The sequence below is a fragment of the Macrobrachium nipponense genome, chromosome 13, assembly GCF_015104395.2.
Source record: "Macrobrachium nipponense isolate FS-2020 chromosome 13, ASM1510439v2, whole genome shotgun sequence".
NCBI lineage: Eukaryota > Metazoa > Arthropoda > Malacostraca > Decapoda > Palaemonidae > Macrobrachium > Macrobrachium nipponense.
In genome coordinates, this window is record NC_087206.1 from 7,386,770 (window position 1) to 7,408,893 (window position 22,124).

Here is a 22,124-nt window from a genome sequence, read left to right on the forward strand (position 1 = left end):
TTTTAACCTGAAATATTGACACTAGCATCAAACACAGCCACAACATAACGAGAAAATTCATCCACCAGCTGCTTCTACTTTCGCGAAAACCGTCTAAAACTGCATCTGAAAGTCTCCATTCTTTATTCGTCATTAAGTATGACCTAGACCACAATATTATGTTGCACATGACCCCAGCACTACCCGTTAGAGGCACAGAGATCCAATACCGCAGTAAATTTGCAGTATCTCCAAACTGATGCTCTTGGCTGTTGACAGGGATGTCAATAGCCCCCACCTCGGCCAGAGAAGCCGAGTAAGATATTTCGCCACTGTTCTGGGATATCTGGATATCAGAAAACGATTCCTGGAAAGCAAAGGCTGGGGATATCCACTCTGCTCTTTTATTCTTGCCTCGCTGGGAATGGGGAGAGAGTCGTCAATACTGAAGGAAACGATGGAATTTTATGAAATGAGAGGCGACAGAAGTATTCGGTTGAAACAAGCACCCAAATGCCACAAGAAAAGACGGGGACTAATTGCTGTTCGTTTTGCTAAGTAACTGAACTGCAATTCATTTCGTTAAAGAGTTTTCTCAACAATGGTTCAGGCTTTACAGGTTGTCAAAAGTGGGATTCAAAAGCATCTACCTCACTACATTAATGTTTTGTTTCTCCATCGTTAAGTAGTCTGCAACAACAACAACAACAAGGTTAAATAATATTGATATTTCAGGCCACTGAAATTGTAAACCAGACCATCTGCACACAGTGGCGAAACATGCACGTACGCACACACATACAAAACTTATTATCCGGTTAAACGATCCTCGATCATTTCAGCAGGATCACATACCAACACAAAATGCTCATCAACAGCACATCAGCTCCTTCGCACACTCTACCACTCATCTACAAATACTGAAAGTATTGCACTCATTTGTGTGCTTCCCGATAATCAAGAGCCTTCCAGCACTACCTTTTGATTTTCTTTAATAAATCCAGCTGGCACCTCTCTCTCTCTCTCTCTCTCTCTCTCTCTCTCTCTCTCTCTCTCTCTCTCTCTCTCTCTCTCTCCTGCTGCTGCTGGTCTATCCTCTGGAGACATATAATAAAGACCTATTAACAAACCTTGTATCCTTCATGTTGCCAATGTTATCAGAACACTTCAATGAAAAACGTGATCTGTTATCACTAAATGAAAACTTCATACCTCTTCATACGCATATCTCTACATTTTTCAAGTTTTTCAGGGTTTTATATATTATGGGAGATAAACGCGGACTTCTTTACTTAACATCTAACTGCTATTCACAAAATTGATCATTTTCTTAATGCAAAAAGTTGCTTAGCAAAGAGATAAGTGAAACAGCCTATATTCTTACAGACGGACATTGGTCATTTTCTTAATACTGTAAATTGTTTAGCAATGATACAAGTGAAGCTAATAGTCTACATTCTTACAGACAGACAGACCAGAGTCAAACAGACAGACAGACAGATATGGAATACATGACACTTTTACTTTAGGGAGGGTCAGGCTTTCCTTTCCCAAGCCAACCAGTGTTAACATTATTAAAGCCTGATGTCTCTTAGTCTCTTCCGCCACCTATAATTGCAATCTACGACAGTCGACTAACAACCACGTATCCAATACACTTGCTGAGGTAAATTGGGTTACAATGATATTTCTAGAAAAAAGGTTCTAAATCATTACTGATACTTGGCCAGACAGATAGACAAACAGACAGAATACTAACAAGTGTTTCTCAGCAACTTTTGAATAACAGACATCAAAGTAAAATCGAACATATTCTACAAAGATACAAGGCCTCCATGAATCCATTTCATACTTTCATAATCACTATCTTCGCTATTACGCAAACGTCTTTGAAGACCATCGCAGAGACCGGCCGATAGAGGAATCAGATTCTTTCCGCTCCGTACGCAACGAGCTTAAATTTAGGTATTTAATGCAATTAACGGCGAAAGTTCACCGAGCCGGATAACTCATTTAAATGTTGCAGCACTTTACAACAGTGAACGCCTTACGAAAAGGCTGATAATCCTCCCCGGAATTCTCACCTCTGTCAGGTGGCAACAATGACAGCTAGCTCACTCACAAGGTGGCAACAAGGACTTGAAGTTGGAACCTCGAATTCGGGGACACTCCAAGGCGAAATTCGTTTGACATCGATGCGTCAGTTCGATGATGTCACGTGAATGTTATATAAACGGAGCAATCTTCATCTATGTTTCTTCTGAAGAAGGAACCAGTAACTCCAGAAATAACTGCACGGAAGGAAGGGTCTTTTTACCTTCTACAGTGTTCATTATTGCAGAAGTCCCGTCATAATAAAATGCTGATTCCTTTTAAGAATAGAATACAACAGGAAATTGACGGTTAGGTTTGAAAGGTGTAACAGGAGGAAATCCTCACAGTTGTACTATGAGTCAACAGCTAGGAGAGGGTGGAAGGTAAAATGGAGAATATGAACGGAAGTGCATTAAAAAGAAAGAAATGGCTTGCAGCTAAGGGCCGAAGAGACTCTGCAAAGAACCTTAAGCATTGCGGACGGAACTAACCCCTCCCCCTCCCCGTACCTGCTACCTTTTAACAAACTCAGATGGGCAAGAACGAAATATTAAACAGTAAAGAGACTAGACATAAATATAAAGTGCATCTTTCATAATACTCGCGTCCTAGAAAAGGAAAAAAAAACATAAAGAATTAAATATAGACGCTCGTGACTCTGCATAATTACGCCCTGGAGAGAAGTTTTAAGGTCCTTGTTAGCACTTGCCTTCTCTTCAACAAACCCATTCTGCCGTATTGTACTACTTGCCGACAGATGGCAGCACTACACAGCTACTCATATTTTTTTTTCTGCATGACGGAGAATAAATTCCACATAATGAAGTTTCCATCACACGTGGACTTATTTCCTCTTATTCCGTCTGAGAATTTAGTTTTCCAGGTTCTGAATTATTTTAAGAGAAAAATCTGCTTATTTTGAAATGAGTAAAACTCTAATTTATTTATTAATTTTATTTTTTATCAGAAAGATCACAAAATGTTAACGCTACTAAAGATACGATTATTATTATTATTATTATTATTATTATTATTATTATTATTATTATTATTATTATTATCCAGAAGATGATAATAATAATAATAATAATAATAATAATAATAATAATAATAATAATAATAATAATAATAATAATAATAATAATAATACTGATATGGAACAAGCACACAGGGGCCATCGACTTGAAATTCAAAGTTCCATAGAACGTGATTTTCATTGGAAAGATGTAACAGAAGGCAACTGGAAACACACAAAGAAGAGATCAGACATCAGAAACAAATTTATTTAAAAGGTAATAAATAAGTAAATAAAAATGTAAGTAAATTATTAAAATACATGGAGCATTGTTTTGGGGCAGCAATGCCTTGCATCTCCGCTTGAACTTTTCAGAATCCAAATACACAGCTTCCTCAGCGAACCACATTCATTTTATATTGGTGCTGCTGTTCAGCAACTCTGGTCGCTCTCGCCAGGGAAACAGGATCAGGAATCAATTGTGAATGTGAAAGATCACTTTTAATATACAACTTATGAAAAATTGACATACAGGAGACCATCCATCGACAGTCAGAGTTATAACTTCCACGAACCACTATCTAAAAAGAGATAAATCTCTAGCAGAAGTTTAATTTTGAATTTTCAATATTATAATGGTTCTATAAAACTGGCAAAGTAAAATACAAAATCTTTACATACACAGACACTCACAAAGGTTGAGTCCGTAATGAATGTTTGCTCTTCTAATGGAAAGTTAACAGCGTTCTGCGTTATTCACAAGGATAACGAAGTGAAAGGGACGAACGAAGTAATTACGGAGAGATAAAATGGAGACTAGGAAAGGGGGCGTGGGGAGGGGGGAGCCGAAACGCTGGCGAAAGAAACACTGGAATAACACGACAGGGATAAAACAGAAGAAGAAGAAGAAGAAGAAGAACAAGGAGAGACAAGACGCCCGAGAGTGAGAAAATAACATAGAGTCAGAGACGAGGGACGAGGGAAATAAACGCTGGTAAGAAACGGATTAAGGAATTTAATGACGGTCGAGAATGAAACTCGAGGGGGAAAATGAAGTGAATTTTTTTTTTTTCATATTGTGCTTTTAATTAAGGAGGTAAGACGACTCTGGCCCCTTTCACGTTGCCCGTAATTGATGCGTCCACACTGCACTCATGCAAACATGTCATAAACATGTTTGCAACTTATCAGATATAGTTCATAAACCGGTTGAATACAAGTCACCACACTTATTGGCAGTCTGGGCGACTGTACTGTAAGTGTGCTTCCACACTGCAGTAAAACATGTAATAAACATGTCGGCAACTTATCACATACACTTCACAAACAGGTTAAATACAAGTCGGTAACTTATTGGCAGTCTGGGCGACTGTACTGTAAGTGTGCTTCCACACTGAAGTAAAACATGTAATAAACATGTCGGCAACTTATCACATACACTTCACAAACAGGTTAAATACAAGTCGGCAACTTATTGGCAGTCTGGGCAATTGTACAGTAAGAGTAGTTCCACACTCCAGTAAAACATGTAATAAACATGTTTGCAACTTATCACATACATTTCAAAAACAAATTAAATACAATTACTGGCAGTAAGAACGACTGTACTGTAATGGTGCGTCTATTCTGCGGCAACACGTAATAAACATTTTTGCAACTTATCACACACACTTCCCAAACAAGTCAAATACAAGTGAACAACTTATAGATAAACCTAACCTGTGGTTTATTAGAATATCCAGCATTTGTCAATGATTTCTTCTTCAATAAAAGTCGCTGACTTGTTTAAAAACATGTTTTTTATATGTATGCAATAAGTTTCCGAATGTGTCAGCGACATATTCAAAGTCTTTATTGCTTTTACGTCCACTCGCATTACACTTAAACTAGATGAAAATCATAAAACACGAGAATAAGTGGCACTTGAAAATTCTCTCTCTCTCTCTCTCTCTCTCTCTCTCTCTCTTCTCTCTCTCTCTCCATTTCTGTCACGTAAACTCATAATCATGTTATGGCATATTTACAGGTTACTCCAGTGCCTTTACAGGCAATTCACAAGCTTATTACATGGTCATGTCAACATGAGATGCCTTAATATGATTAACGTTACGTAACCCACAACATTAAATGGCTAAAACACTAGACAATTTCCACTGCTTTTCTTATTTAAGTGAGGCAAAATCCAAACCCTCCATTACCAGACCTTCCTGTCTGTTACCTACACACTTTAACCGACAAAAATAGCGCACACAAATATGGCTTTCGTTTCAACTGGCACTGCGATTCATCAATAGAGCACCAATATAACTTGACACACGTATGGCCATTTTCTACGAAAATTTCGCAATGTTACTAAGTTCTACCCAAAATAACTTTGTTCATGACACTTTCTTTTTGCTTGCCTGATTGCTTGCTTCGTGCGAGGGCGTGTAAAAGAAAAACTCAATTATAAAAATATTTTACGAAATTTCTCCATACTACTAACTACTATCCAATATAACTTTGTCCATGACAATTTCTGCTTGTTTGACTGTTTGTTTGCATCGTGCGAAGGGGTGTAAAACGCGTACGCATGTACAGACACACACACACACACACCTAAATAGTTATAAAAAATTCGACGAAATTTTCACACTACAATCAAGTACACTAACGAAAAAAAACTTCGTCCATGACGATTTCTGCTTCCTTGCCTGACTGCTTGCTTCGAGAGAGGGGGTGGTAAAACATACGTACCTACGCACGCAGACACACAAACACAGTTATAAAAAAAAAAGGCACTGAAAGAGGGGAGGCGAGGTCCAAGTCCATGAAGAAAATTGACACAGTTGATTGCAATGGGTCCTTTTGATAGGAGTGAATATAAAAACAAGGGCGCTCGCTGCAAGACAACTGAAAATAGAGCGTCAAGGAGAGACGGGCAAAGAACACATGCTTCTCTTTTCTTTCTTTATTTATTTTCATTTTTTTTTTGCAAGGCGATTGAAAATGAACAGTCCGTGTTGTGGTTGTTAACGCATTTTTATTTTATGTGATTCAGAGTACAAGATATAATATATATATATTATATATATATTATATATATATTAATAATAATATATGTTATATATAATATATAATATCTATCTATTATATATATATATATATATATATTATATAATTATATATATATAATTTATATTTTATTATAATATATATACTAATATCTAAATATTATATATATATATAAATATATATAATATAATTATTTATATATATATATATATATATATATATAGATTATATATTATAATATATATATATATATATATATATATATAATATATTTTATGTGATTCGAATACAATATATATATAATATATAATATATATATAATAATAAATTATATATATATAATAATATATATATATATATTATATATTATATATATATATATATATATATATTATTTTATATATAATCGGAAGCCCACCAAATGTCCTTCAATATCTAATTCGCTCTACCTGGGAATCAATTATATTTTCATATATGTTTAACCGAAGGGGAATCGACTAAAAATTCCCCTTCGGTTAAACATATACGAAAATATATTAATTCCGAGGTAGAGCAAATTAGATATTAAAGGACATTTGTAGCTCGATGTATGTATATGAATCACGACAATGTGATATGACTCAAATATATATATATATATATATATATATATATATATATATATAATATATATATATATATATATATATATATATATATATATATATATATATATATATATATAATATATATAATGAATAATTATCACATGATATATATACTATAATATTATAATATAAATATAATATATATATATATATATATAGATTAGAATATGAATAATTACACATGATGATATATTATATATATATATATATATATATATATATATATATATATATATATATATATATATAATGTGTGTGTGTGTATGTATATTATATATGTATCTATATGTAACCAGTATGGTAGAGGAGGAGATATTCTTTCAGAAAAGGTTTGATAGCTTTCTAGTTACTTGCAACCTTTTCTGAATAACTATCTCTCCAAGATATCATCCTGTTTAAATGAGATACTGTTTTTATTTGTATTAATGCACAAAAATTGCTTAAGTAATGAAGCCTAACGAACCTGTAAAAGTGCTGATATAAGAGATTTGGTTTGGTATTTAAAAACTGGTCAACTTTATGAAAGCAAGTTGTTAACTAGGTCACCCAGTCTCATTCCGAATCATAGCTGGTCAATTGTGAATAATAGGGAACTTTTCGTGAACAGTTTACTTTTACTAATATGCTTATATATATTATATATACTATATATATATATATAGTACATATTTATATATATATATGTATATATATATATATATATATATATATATAATATATATTAGTAAAAATATTAATGAAAAGTTCCCGTTATTCTCAATTGATCAGCAGTTTTACAGTACCGTGCCATTGCAACCATTAAAATTTAGGAAAGTTATATGCACAACAACTCTATTGACCTTACATAATTATGTAAATAATGCACAGTGGGCCCCTTTTTTACAAAACTCTTGTACAAGTAAGGCACGACTCAAATGTTCTGTGTCCAGATTATTAACTCAAGCAATGAGTTTATGATTCAGTCGTTTTCCCTGTAAAGGTGCGCCTTTAAACTTATATGTGGTAAACTGTGCAAGATAAGCTTAACATAAGGTTTATTGTTTCAGGACGCAGTTGTTGAAGAAAGATATTAGTGATATGGACTGAGGGTTGTAAGCATGTAAATGTGCTGAATATTTCAAGATATGCCAATATACCTGTACATATGCAAATACACATCTACTATATGAATATTAGATGGTCTGTATTAACAGTGATGACACAGATTATAGCAAGTCCCATTAACAGTCTTAAGCAAAACGTAGCCTTTTCTTTAATAATAATAATAATAATAATAAAAAAAAAATTTTTTTGACATACTTTCCTTCCTTGATCTATAATTTATATTAAATGAGCATCACTGATCAAGAAAAAACTCATGTTAGCCAAGTGTTTTCCCGGGAGGGAGGCCTTTGAAAACTATAAAAACACGGATTAAAAGTCAACCATTTATGAATTTCACTGGGAGGTATTTTTTAAATTTTTTTAGAAACCATATAAAATCATGGATTAAAAACAAATCAACTACCTTGAATTTCACGAAGAACCAATCTCACCATACGCTTTTCAGCCCACTTGTGCATGAAACAGCAATATTTTGATAACGTTGACCTGTGGTAAATTTAAAATAAGCCATAACAAGTTTAAAGCAGTATATACCTTATTGTGTCTGGGTCTACTAAAGTTAACTAAAGTTAACTCTTTAAACAGGAGCAAGATTTCACCGCTTTCGTTTATTCTCACCCACAGAGTCTACACTGCAGTATCACTTGTCAACAAGTGTGGTCTTTCAGCACCTCACTATAGTTTTATGAATGATATAAGTTTTTTCATTCATTGGTTTCCATAATTTATACTCAAATATTTACTCACTAGCTGCCAGTGACGAAACATTTATATACTTAAAGCGATCTTCCATTGAGTGTTACTTGGTTGAATAATGTTAGGTTCTAAGTGGAATTTCTAAATAACACTGAAAAAAAAATGTTCAGTTGAATCCTAAAACGGAGATGTAACGGAGTGTTATTTTATCAAAGACTGTTAATTTGAAACAGGAATTCTAGAAACAACGAATTTACACATGAGGTTTTCTTAGTTGAAGAATGATAAGTTGGAAGGATTTTTCCCCTTAAAAAGCTATAGATGTATGTTATTTGATTGAAGAGTTTAAAAGTCCCTGTAGAGATCCTTAAAAAGTAGATAAACGTGATTATTAACCCCATTAAAAACCTATATTGAGAGAGGAACCCTAAAAATGGAACAATAGGTAACTCATATTTGACTGAAGGGTGATGAGTGGCAAAAGTATCTCTAAAATATGAAGAGACAGCTGTCCGTTTCTGCCTTGCAGATTCGTATGTTCAGGGCGGAATCCTATTAAGTGAAAACTTCATTATATGTTCTTTGACGTAAGCTGGAAAATCTCCAATAAATGGCTGCAAAATAGTCAACAGAAAACCTATCCTTACAAAATATGTAAATGTATCTGACAGTTACTCAGCTGAGGAAAAGAGAAACTTAAAAATGGCAATTTAACGATAGATAACTTTCTGAAATATGTTATCCTAGTCATTCTTCATATGTGCCGTTCATACTTTCAGGTTAAAACAAGAAAAATACATACGCAAGAAAATTCACTTATACACATTTTACAAGTCGCGAAGCATGGCAGTTCAGATATGGCAATGAACTGGAAGGACAACGAATCCGGAAACGTATTCAGGATATAGTTCAGGAAATAACTGGAAAGTCTTCTATCGCAGGATATGGTTCAGGAAATAACTCTTGACGAGTCTTCTATTGATCTGTTCAAGCTTGACCAACGCAGGTAACTCAACAATTTCGTAATCCATGGAGTAGGGGATAAAAAATTGTTTTATCTTCGTTTCCCTGTGACAAAAAAACAGAAAACCAACTTTAAGTAATTAAATTTTCGTTTCCTTATTATGAAAATTAGGAGACTATTAAGCCATTTAATTTTCGTTTCCATAAGATAAAAAAAAAAATTATCGGCATCCATGGTAAGCAATATAAAAAATATAAAATTTTAGTAGTTAAATTTCATATATTTTATATTAAACGATTTGAAAAGTAAATCACTTTATAAACATCAGCTCTGCCAATTTCATTACACTTGAAGCCCACACCTCAGCTATGGATGTAACAGAATTCAAAGCAGATTTAAATATAGTTCAGAAAAGCTGATTCAGAAACGAAGCTGATTAAAAAACGAAGTTCTTGAAGTAATAATATTTTGGAATATTGAAGCACTATAATGCAAATGGGCCACTGAATACGAAAACCTTGTCCACCATTCAAGAAAAAATTTCGAACCTTTACACAATTAAGCTCTAAGTATTTCCTTACTAACAGCTTCCTCCATCTGTGACAGACGAACAAACTAACAGAATACGTAACCGAACTTCAAAGAGCATCCGAACACTGACGCAGGCTGCAATTTATGTATGCCATCCTCGGGATGAATGCATTCAAATGCCCCATACATATGTATGAGCATACATAAGTATACATGGAAACAGCGTCCGGACAAACCCCCAAGTTTGCCATTGATAGGACGACTGAATATTCGAATCGGTATGAGAGGTGAATGCATCAATGCCGTGTCAGTTTCTGTGGCCCGGTCTGACCTCGTCCATATTCGTGTGTGACCCTTGTTGTTCAACCGGGTTAAGTAATGTTGCAAGTATGATGCTTGCATATGAAAACCTTCCTCCCGCCCTTTGAGGTTCTGTAATCCTACAGTAGTTGATTTATCATAGATGTTTGAGTTAAAAGATGTTAACCTAATGAGAAACTCGTCGATATTCAATTTTTTTTTTTAAATAATTTAAAGTGTTTGTTGTTTTATTACATTATAGTATGTGTTAATTTTCTTCATCCAAAATAAGCATAAAACTTTGGAATAATATAAGCTATATTCAGTCTACGAAGCTAACAGTGTATGTATGTATGTATATGTATATGTGTGTATATATGTGTGTGTGTTTGTATACGGAGCACGTGTGAGGTTGCGGGCATGAGTGTCACAAAAGGACCACATATGTGTACTCATACGCATGCTTTTTGTTACACGCACGCACACACACACACACACACACATATATATATATATAGTATATATGAATATTTTTTATCGGATATAGTATATATATATATATATATATATATATATATATATATATATATATATATATATATATATAACTTCACTTCATTACTTAATTGACTTCAGAAAATGGAATCAAATGAAAAAATGTATAAGTTGATCTACGTGAACTGCCTCAAGTTCGAAAGATTATTTCATCCTAAAGGAAATACAACAATAACATTTATTTCTGTCGCTAACAATAAAAAAAAAAAAAAGAATAAAACCTTCAACGGGATACTTATAATGGCTGTTCTTCAGTGAAGATGACGATCAAGCATAACACAAACTTTGTCACACACATTTTTTTTCAAAATGTTTCCAATTACTTTTCCATATCTGTCGAGTCTCGGTATCACAGCAACATCATCGACCAATTACGAAAAATCATCCTGTTTTATTTTTCATTGCGTCATATTTTTTAACGCGCGCTAGAGAGTCATCAGTCCCCACCTGGCTCGTGTGAATGAACTCTCTCGTGGGATAAGCATGTCTGCATTCCCTTCTTTTAAAAACATTGAAAATATGAGTAAGAAAAAATGACTTAAAACTTTGTAAGGACACTTTCAAAAAAGTCATTTCCCAATGGAAATTCGGAAAGTTCGTCGTGTATCCGTAGGGAAATTATTGAACACTGACGAGAAAGAAGAAAAAGTGTACACGAGAAACGAGACGCTACAATCACGAAAGAAACGTTGCTGCGGAATTCCGTTAGACGTCCTTGCTCGAACTGCGTTCAATGGCAAACTGAAGCAGGGAGCAAAGTCGAACCTTGTCTGGGGGATTTGGCGGGATTCGAGTTGCCAAAAAACCCCCTTCACACCTCAGCCAAGTTCGGCCTCGCTCGGCCACTGACCAACAAAGGATATGATATAACACTTGGAATTTCCTTCAGTTTACTATTTTTTTTTCTTTTTAGTTTTATTAGTTACTTTATTTTTTTTCTGCATCATGGCGATTAGGGTGCTTGCGAAACTATTAGAGATAAATGATGACAGTGGAAAACTATTGTTAGTAAGTTACGATTTCTATGAACAATATGCAAAACTAAACCTTATTAATTTTCCTGAAAGGGCAGCCATTTTCCCAAGTATCTGAACGATTGCCAGATTACTACAATAATAGAAATGAGTATCAATTACTTCTGTGTTAATATAATCGAGAAAATATGGCTAATAAACACGTACGACTCTCACAACAGAAAATAAATATTAGGAAAATAAAAAGGAATCCTTGCTTTATTCAAATACATGACCCAGTATCACAATTGGTAATTTCATTTCCGTTCTTATGCTTCTTCAGCTTCATAAATTCCACATCTCTCCATAAGCTTCTTTTCCACATTCTATTTAAATCAAATTTATTGAACTGGAAGCATAGAATATACTAAAGCATTAACAAAGAGACATTAGATAACTGACCAAAAAAAAAAAAGTTATTCTTTAGGAAGCAGACGGTTTGTCGCCATTAAAACCATCTAGCACAAAGCAAAAGCTGTTTAATAGTCTCCATTTTTACAATTTCTTCGTAAACGAATTCAGCTACCTATATTTGAGCCCACTATTAATTGGACATTTCCTTCCCAAACAATATACCAATTGCTCCCTGAACTCATGCAAAAGGAAAGACTTTGCATAAACATGTAGTCCAACTAAGTGGAATATAGCAAAAGCAGCTTCCTGGCAAAGTTACTGGAAAACTTTAAGGGCGACCTCCGGCAAAGAGAGACGGTCTCTCCTTTTCCCCTTCCAAACTATAATAAACTCGAGAGACTTGGAAGTTCCCAGCCGAGGGATACGACGGTAAAAGAACCTCCGTTTAAAAATGACGATGGCGCACGAGTAACAAAGGGAGACGCCCCGTTACAAATAAGACGAGAAAACAGAAATTACATTTCAGACGATCGTGTCTGGTTCTGGAAAGAGATCCCCGGGATAATATTCTCGTAAAATATGAGGTTAGTTCCCCAAGAATTTACCGTAAAGCAAATGGTTATACAAGATCTTTTATTCAGCTTTACGTGGAAAGGAAAGTAATCTTCCCGTTCTGGCCATCTTGCTCGTATTATTGTAGCCGCTTTGACCCACTCAAGTGTCCTAGTAATGTTTCTCTCTGTTTATCTCCACATATCGGAATGCAGCGACCGGAATTAAAATTCATTTATAAGTAAACTAATAGCAGACGGTAGCTGAGGTAGATCGTACTCTACCTTCGAAAGTTAAAAATAAAACTCCAATTAAACTGAACAAACTGGTCATGTTTACCCTGAAATCATCGGGGACCTCAGACTGACGCAGATATCACATATTGTTAGTAGGTATATAGGTCTCTGTAACAACAGAGATCCTAAACATTATAGAATAGAACGGAATGTAGTTTAGGCAAAGGCCAAGCACTGGTACCTATGAGGTCATTCAGCGTTGAAACAGGAATTGATAGAAAAACGTTTTAAAGGTGTAACAGAAGGAAAACCTGACAGTTGCACCATAATCAATTGTAGACGGGACGCTGCAAATGACCTTAAGTAATGCCTACAGTGTACCGCATGAGGTGCACTGACGGCACTACCACCCAACAGGCATCTTAGAAATTACGGAGAGTCAAATGCTATCATCATTCGTTACCTCTTGACTCTGATGTAGATTTTGTAAATGTTCTAATTTCAGTAACTGAACGATCTACGAAAAATACAAAATGAATCAACGAAAATTCCATCATGTATCTGTTGAGTCAATACTGAAACCCTGGTGCCCTAAACTTCATCAACATAAGGCGCTACATACATTTTTTAACAAAGTTAAGGGAGAATAAAGTTGCGGTTCTATATGGTACACCACTCACCTGTACACTGTTTGCGCGCGCGCACATAAAAGCAAACACACACACAAATAAACTTGCTTTATAGTAGCATTTCCTTGTTCATTTATACAGTATTCTTGAGCACTTCATTCCAAAACAACCACTCCCTCCCCCACCATTTTTGTATATAATAAAAAAAAAAAATTCCTCTACTTTACATCACAACAAACATTTGCCCCTCCACCCCAAATTACTCTATATTTTCAAGCTTTCAAAGAACTTTTCAATTAAACACTTCGCAAAAACGAAGAAATATTCCAGACGACTGCAATACATTTTTTATATATTTTCGACAGAGAAATTTTACTTACATAAAAGACAATCATCTCAACACACTGTAAACAAACCCTTTCATGTTTTAACTTTCCTTTTCATAATCACTTCTTTCCCTGACTTCCTGCAAAGATCGTTTCACTTCTTTGGTTTCTGTATTCCGTGAAACGCCGCTTCTGCTCTCATCCTACTATCGTGCAACGCATTTAATATTGAATACCTACATGAATAAACCAATTATGCGTCACGTTTATATCAGTTCTAATATTCACTGCCTCTCATTCACGCGCGCGCACACACACACATTATATATATATATATATATATATATATATATAATATATATATATATATATATATATATATATATACATACATACATACGTACGTACGTGTGTATGTATGTAGTGTATACAATATATATTTATAATATATATATATATATATATATATAATATATATATAGATATATATGTTGTCGTGTGTGTGTGAGTGTGTGTAGCGCGCGTGGTGTGTATATATATATTAACTTAATATATAATATATATCTATTATATATAATATATATGTATATATAATCTATATATATATAGTGTGTGTGGGTGTGTGTTGTGTGTGTGTGTATGTGTGTTGATGGCCGAGTCAATAAAGACGTCACTTTAGTCCTGATTTCTCCTTTGTAGGTCTATTTTTTATCAATAACTTACCAGGATACTTAAGATGGAAAGTAGACTTCAATTAGCGTCCACTACATCTATTTTTCTGCCGCGTTGCTTTTGACCATCTTTAATCACAAACCTTTTTTTTTTTATCATTTATCGAAAGACCAGAGTAACAACATATACCCTTCTTGTTATTAAAGGAAATTACCGTTCATGGGAAAATGGTCACTGTAAACATTTTATGCAACCATTAAAAAAAATAAATAAAAAAGTACATAAGCAGCTTTTCGTAGCAGTCCATATCGCTACTCGTGATTAATACTCTGTTGACATTACTAGTACAGGTCTCTTAAATGCTGATACTTGCGGTTCACGTACACATCTGTACACTATGTACAAGCGCAATGGACATTTATGTTATGAACAGATCATACGTAGCTCCACATCTGTACACTATATACAGGTGTAATGGACATTCGTGCTATGAACAATTCATACATAGCTCCACATCTGTACACTATGTACAAGCTTAATAGATATTCGTACTAAGAACAATTCATACATAGTTCCACGTCTGTACACTATGTGAAAAGTTTTTATTTATTTATTTATTGATTGATTGATTGATTGATTTATTTATTCATTTATTTATTTATTGATTTATATATTCTTTATTACATATTTTACATTTATTTATTTATTTATTTATTTATTTATTTATTTATTTATTTATTTATTTAGAGACGAGATGAGAGAGAGCAAGGGAGACCGAAAGAGACGAGGAGAGGAAGAGAGGATCAGGGATTGAGTGAGAGAAGGCGAGAGAGAGAGAGAGAGAGAGAGAGAGAGGAAAATTCAAATGAGGCAGGCAGGTAAATTTGCAAAAAGAAATCAACCTCAAGTAATAATGTATACGGAAAGCAAAATCAAGGGATGTCAACATAGCAAAACGTGTGGAATAAATGTAACACATTAATGGAGAAAAATGTCTTCGGAAAATATGACAAATGCATGAAAGAGATTCAGGATATATGGTTAAAGAATTTTGAATGTGCCGAACTAAATATTAAACACAGAGATCCCCTTTTAATATATATACATTTACATTACAACATACATACATACAGACATACATTATATAAAATTTATTATTATATATATATACAAATATTATATATATACATATTATAGATATACAATAAATATATTATAATATACACACACACACACACTGTATATATATATATATATATATATATATATATATATATATATATACGCAATGCGATCACTGAATTCAATTATATACAAAATCATTGATAAACCTGAACGTATAATATATATATATATATATATATATATATATATATATATATATATATAGTATAGTATATATATATATATATATATATATATATATATATATATATATATATATATATATATATATATATATAAAAGAAATCACACGTTATTAACCAACAATTTTCATATGACTGAAGATAGTGATCGCTCTGATATATACATATTTTATTATAGCTGAAAAAAATAAAGCAAATACTGCTTACAATATTGACCGTTTGTCCCAACCACATAAACACACACATGATAAACCTTTACGAAGAAGAGTTTCCAAACGTAAACTCCAAAATTTTTATTAATCTTGGCCAAGGCACTTGAAAAGGAGTAGAATGCCAATTAGAGTTGGCTGAATGTCCTTCAGGCTTAGGGTACGTTTATGTACAAAAAACAGAGGTCGCAACAAAAACGTTTGCGAACTAAAGAAAAACCAAAGATCATAATAAAAAATAAAAAAAGAGAGAGAAAACATACCCACTTGTGATGCAATATTTCACAAATTCGGTCATTCTATTCTTATTAATCCATTATTCACAATAATAGTTTCAGGTCCTATTTTTACTTTTTTTTTTTTTTTTTTTTGCAGACAACCTCCCATTATATCCTCTCCACCCCAGTTATCAAGATTACCCAGAATTTTCTCAACATCCCTGGAGCGAAATGCAAATTTTGCAGAGGTTCAGGATGACAAGTGTCAAGGAGGACATCCTCATATATATATATATATATATTATATATATATATATATATATATATATATATATATATATAATATATATATATATAATATATATATATATATATATATATATATATATATATAATATATATATATATATATATATATATATATATATATATATATATATATATAGTGGGTGGGTGTGTAACTATCATATTTTGATCAGATTGCACATAGTAACTTTGGAATTCATCGATACGATTACTTATGTTTATTCAAAATTTGCGAACATATAAATACAAATTAAAAATGCCACAGTTAAAAAAACTAATCTCCAGAGAATGGTACTTACATAAGTAATTAAGAGTAAAGAGGAGTATAATGAAAAGTTACATTTCTCGACTTGCAAATGTTACAACTGTTTTTAAATATGTCATGAAATGACCTTTACCTTCTTACAACCAACAGATATGTTTGTTTATATTAAAAATATGCGCAATATGGAAAAATCGCAAGGAGGAATTTGAGAACTCCAGTGCTTTCGATATTATAAGTCAAGTCAGGAAGAGGAACTGGAGAATCCCAGTGCATTAGATAATACAATATCGCATACGATATTCGAGAAATATTATTAAAGCATTTAAAAAGTTTACTTACGGAATTCAGTGCACAATTTCTTGAATTTCCTTCCGTGGTCATTTCGCGGTTCAGACCAGGTTTTGTCTGGTCCCAAGTTGGCGCAAGGCAGAGGATCTTGAGGGTATTAAAGGTTGAGGGACACCTGGAATACCTGGAATTCCAGGTGAGAGGTGAGACTAGATGTTTTTTTTTTTTCTTGGAATGGTTGAAAAGAGAATTTCACATAAGGGGGTGGGGGGGGGGAGAGTTTCAAGAGACTGAAAGAGCCTTGTTGGTGGATTTTCAACGTGCTTCCCTCCGCAGGGAACATACACGTTGTCGAGGTAAAACTCGGCGAGGGCAAGACCACTCTATTATTTTTAGGTTGGAAATGTTTGTGAAAAATCAGAAAGAGAGAGAGAGAGAGAGAGAGAGAGAGAGAGAGAGAGAGAGAGAGAGAGAGAGAGAGAGAGAGAGAGAGAGAGAGATGGAAGAAATCTCTTATTGTTCATTGACAAACCCAAGTGGTATAAAAAAAAATTGATGTGAGTATTCTGCCATGCAAGGATTTGAGAAACATCACACATTTGAGAAAGGAAAACGATTAGAAAAAGTAACACAGAGGATGGCAATTGAGTAATTACGGTCGAATAAGAATACCATATCAATGGGGAAAAAAGTTATCTGATACTGTAGGCGTTCTAAAATCCTGTTTTGATTTTAGTGCAAAAGATTATAGTAAACAGACTGATATGAGAAGAAGGCTGCTGAAAATGGCCTTTGAAACTAGTAGACTGAACACCTCTTACTCCTAGAAGCCATGAGTCATGAAAAATGATAGTTTTCGACCTAAATGACAAAACGCTACTGTTTATAATATATATATATATATATATATATATATATATATATATATATAATATATATATATATATATATATATATATATAGTTGGCAAGCGTCGTTCTTGCTCTTGCATGGGACATAACTTACAATACCATGAGTTTCCACGGATATAAATGGAAAAGTTACTAACCGGTTTAGTGCCACTTTTCACAGAGAGAGAGAGAGAGAGAGAGAGAGAGAGAGAGAGAGAGAGAGAGAGAGAGAGAAGAGAGTCACAATCGCGTTCTACGAAAATGAAAAAAAAAATAATGGAATGGTAATTTATTTATTTTACTAGTACCTTTGCAAATTATGACACAAGAATGGAAAACAATAAGTTAGTATATTCCTGATTCTACCGCAGAGATGTATGGTTAAAGAAAAAAAAACTCTTAACCCAATTAGGAAGTAAATTTGGCAAAGGCGTACCTACTACGTGCTCTCTCTCTCTCTCTCTCTCTCTCTCTCTCTCTCTCTCATTTTCATGATGCTGACGCATGCATTCCTCAGTTAGGAAGACAACAGATGGAGGAGATTCTTGCAATATTCATTATTCCGTTGCTATCGTTTTCAACTAATCGATTGGTTTAAATTCAGCTAGCTTACGGCACCAAAACCCCTTGCCCCGATTAGGAGGCCTAGTGAGGACTTCGGGACCAATCCACCAAAAGGGAGGCATCGTTGTTAGTATTCTGATCTTAGCGTCTGTTTTTGGCATCGCTGTGAGGTTAGTTAAATATTTTGCTATTATCGCCTTACTTTCAACTGTTGATGACTATGTCAGGACAGCATTTAACCAGAGTACGCCTGTAAGCATTGGATTCTGGAGGAGCTAATGTGCTAAGTGAAAAATTTATATATCTAAATACCTTCACCTTTGCAATGGATTCTCAAAGCTGCAAGAATCGGCGACATGAAGAGAAATGATGTCGTTATCAATGATTTAATGGTCAAATCATTCTCCATTGGAAAATATTATTACTAATCTGCCAAGCTGATCAATGCTAATGCCCTAGATAATATAATAATCAATTGGTATACCAGGCTAACCTATACAGACCCCTATCACAAAAACCTTTTAAGAGAAAAAAATATCGAACCACCATCCAATAATAGCTCAAAGTTGTGACTCAGAAATTCGAACTCGAAGTTGCGGCTCAATGTTACCTTACGTGAGCTGACTACATAATTTTCTTAAAGAGGCTCTGCCCATCTCACCGATCACCCCACCAAGGCAGTCACTGAAAAACAACTATTTTGTTTCAACTGTCAATTTACGTGTTTGTTGAGTAAACAATTCGAGTGTATTATTTCAAACTCGTTTCCTACAAAGAACAAATAACAAGAGAGGAAAACAAGACTATTATTTGCCAAACACATAAAAACACACAAAACATACAACTGACAAGGACCTCAACATTTGCAAAATGGCTGATCAGGGTGTTTTGATGTGGATTGGTCCAGTGGCGTTAATGGAAAGGAAAGAGTTGTAAAAAGAGTGAATCATTCTGAAGCCTTAGCAAGGGGGAAGAAGGCCATCTACATCTCAAACAACAAGAACTTGAAATAGGTTTAAGAGACCGGTCATTGAGCTGCTGCACACTTTTCTAAAGAATAAACAAACACACTCATGATCAGTGACTAGGGCACCTCTTCACCCACGCTAGGACCTTGGGGAACGGAAGTAAATGATTGTTGTGACTCATCAGGTACTCCTATTCCCTCCAACCCCTTCCCCATTTTGCCCCCAATGCCTTCCAGTTTCCAAAAATCAAAAGTGGAGATTTGGGGTACAACGGGCTATGGAAATCCCAGTGATTAATAAGTTAATATTATATTATAAATTTATATAACTAACTATTATATATATATTATATATAATTACCCACCAACCACCCACCCACACCACACACACCAAACCACAACCATATACTATTATTATATAATTATATAGATATATATATACATACACCACACACACACACACACAATATATTATTATATATATATATATATATATATATATATATACATATATAATATACATATATATACACATATATATATACATATCATATATAATTATTTAATATACATATATATATATATATATATTATATATGTATATATGTGTATAATATATATACATGTATATATGTGTATAGATATATAATTATATATATATGATATATAATAATAATGTATATATAATATTATAGATGTATAAATATACATATATAATATATATATTAATATATATGTATATATATTATATATAATATATATATATATATATATATATATATATACACATATCATTATAGTTTTACCTAAATCGGGTAAAATGGAAGGCGAATACAGAGGATTGAAGTAGAAAATAGTGGGGGAAGAAATGTAGATGGAAAAAAAAAACATGAAAATCGTGGACAGGGATACGACAATAAATTACTCAAATGAAATCGGCTGAAACGAAAGAAAGAGGATAAAACTAAAAACTAACCAAAAAAATCAAGAGAGAGAGAGAGAGAGAGAGAGAGAGAGAGAGAGAGAGAGAGAGCAAATTCCGCACGACATCCTTGACTTTAAAAGCATTTAAAGAAAACGAATGTAACGGAAAGGACGCGAGAGTGGCGATAAAGAAGTTAAAAAGGAGAGAAAAGGAAGTGAAGTGCACGAAATTACAAGAGAGAGAGAGAGAGAGAGAGAGAGAGAGTAAAAAAAAAAAGTTTTGGCGGAATAGCTTTCACTTTTCGCTGTATCTTTTTCACCTCTGGCTGCACTTTCCGGAGAATGGAATTTTAAGAGAATCCGCGCGGACAGTTTCCGAAAAAACCGTGACGGTTTAGTGGAAAGATTTAATCTTAGACGCCGTTTCTTTTTATATAAAAATGATAAAGACTGTCAAAATTGTTCGTTTTTGAAATGTTTTCTTACTATATAATAGTCGTTATATCTGTCCGTCCGTCTGTCATTCAATCACAGCCAAATGACTGGTCCGATGGGCATGAAACTTGACAGGGTTATAGTGAGGACCCCTAAGATGGTTTATAATGGGGTTTCATCCTTACACCCCCAACTCCACCCCCAACCTCCCCTAATTTGCTAGTACAAATGATTTTCAAGTCGGCTTTCTGCTTAAAGTTTATCCACACATTGAATTTTTCTTATTTTACCATCACTTCAGGAACAGAGATTTGCCGACATATTTAAATTTTAGACATGAGGCTCTATTTAAAAAAAATTATCTATATTAAAAAATATATCTATATATCTATTAGTTTTTCAAATGGTGTGTGCACAATTTTCATGTACAATGTCTGCATAAAGTTTACTTACATATTGAATTTTTCTAATTTACTATCTCTTCATGAACAGAGATTTACCGAAAAAATTTAATTTTAGACATGTGTCTTTATTTTCTAAAAAATTATCTATATTAGCTTTTGAAATGTTATGTGCACAATTTTCATGTATAATGTCTGCATAAAGTTTACCTAAATACTGAATTTTCTCCTTTACTGTCTCTTAGGAATAGAAAAACAGACTTACCGAAAATTAAAATTTTAGACATGTGTCTTTATTAAAAAATTTGATTAGTTTTTGAAATTTTAATGAATAATCGTCATGTCGGCTGTCTGCATAAAACTTATTTAAATATTAATATTGAAGAGAGAGAGAGAGAGAGAGAGAGAGAGAGAGAGAGAGAGAGAGAGAGAGAGAGAGAGAGAGAGAGTTATATCCTGAAAGATTTCATAAAACAATCCGCAAATTTTTCCGACAAAATATTCTAGAAAATGTCACAAAGAAAAATAAAATAAATAATATAAAATAACTCAGTAACGGAAAAATGTCC

The 22,124-nt window shown here is 33.4% G+C and overlaps 1 pseudogene; it reads right to left on the reverse strand.

Annotated features, from left to right (window-relative positions):
• LOC135225621 (neural cell adhesion molecule 2-like) overlaps positions 1 to 11,674 on the reverse strand; it is a 386,945-nt pseudogene extending 375,271 nt beyond the window's left edge.
• Between the last annotated feature and the right edge of the window lie 10,450 nt (positions 11,675 to 22,124).